Genomic DNA, 427 nt, shown 5'->3' with positions numbered 1-427 from the left:
CTCGTCTATCCTTGTTTAACCTCCAAACCAAGGAAAAACTTCAACAAACTCAAGTCTGTCATCTCAAATTCTCGTGTCATTGTGTTTTTGAACTCTTCTATTATTTCATCATTGTTGCCGGAAAAGATGAGGTCATCGACATAAATAGCGACAAGTATCACATTACTATAAAAAATAAATTTGCTATGATATTAATTTGTAGAAACTGACTTGTAGAAAGTGGATGCTCGCTTCGAAACCAACTCGTTTAGATAAATCTCACCAAACTTTGAAGGGGTGTCTAGAGGGGCGAGACAAGGATACAAAGAATTCTCAAAAGCCTCCTTCTATTACAGTCTAGAGGGGAGAGACAAGGAGACAAAAAATTCTCAAAAGCCTCCTATTACACTTTGTGCACTACTCTTTTTTTTTTTTTTTTTTTTTTTTA

The sequence above is a fragment of the Cucurbita maxima genome, unplaced genomic scaffold (assembly GCF_002738345.1).
Source record: "Cucurbita maxima cultivar Rimu unplaced genomic scaffold, Cmax_1.0 Cma_Scf00045, whole genome shotgun sequence".
NCBI lineage: Eukaryota > Viridiplantae > Streptophyta > Magnoliopsida > Cucurbitales > Cucurbitaceae > Cucurbita > Cucurbita maxima.
This window is presented reverse-complemented; position numbering follows the sequence as displayed.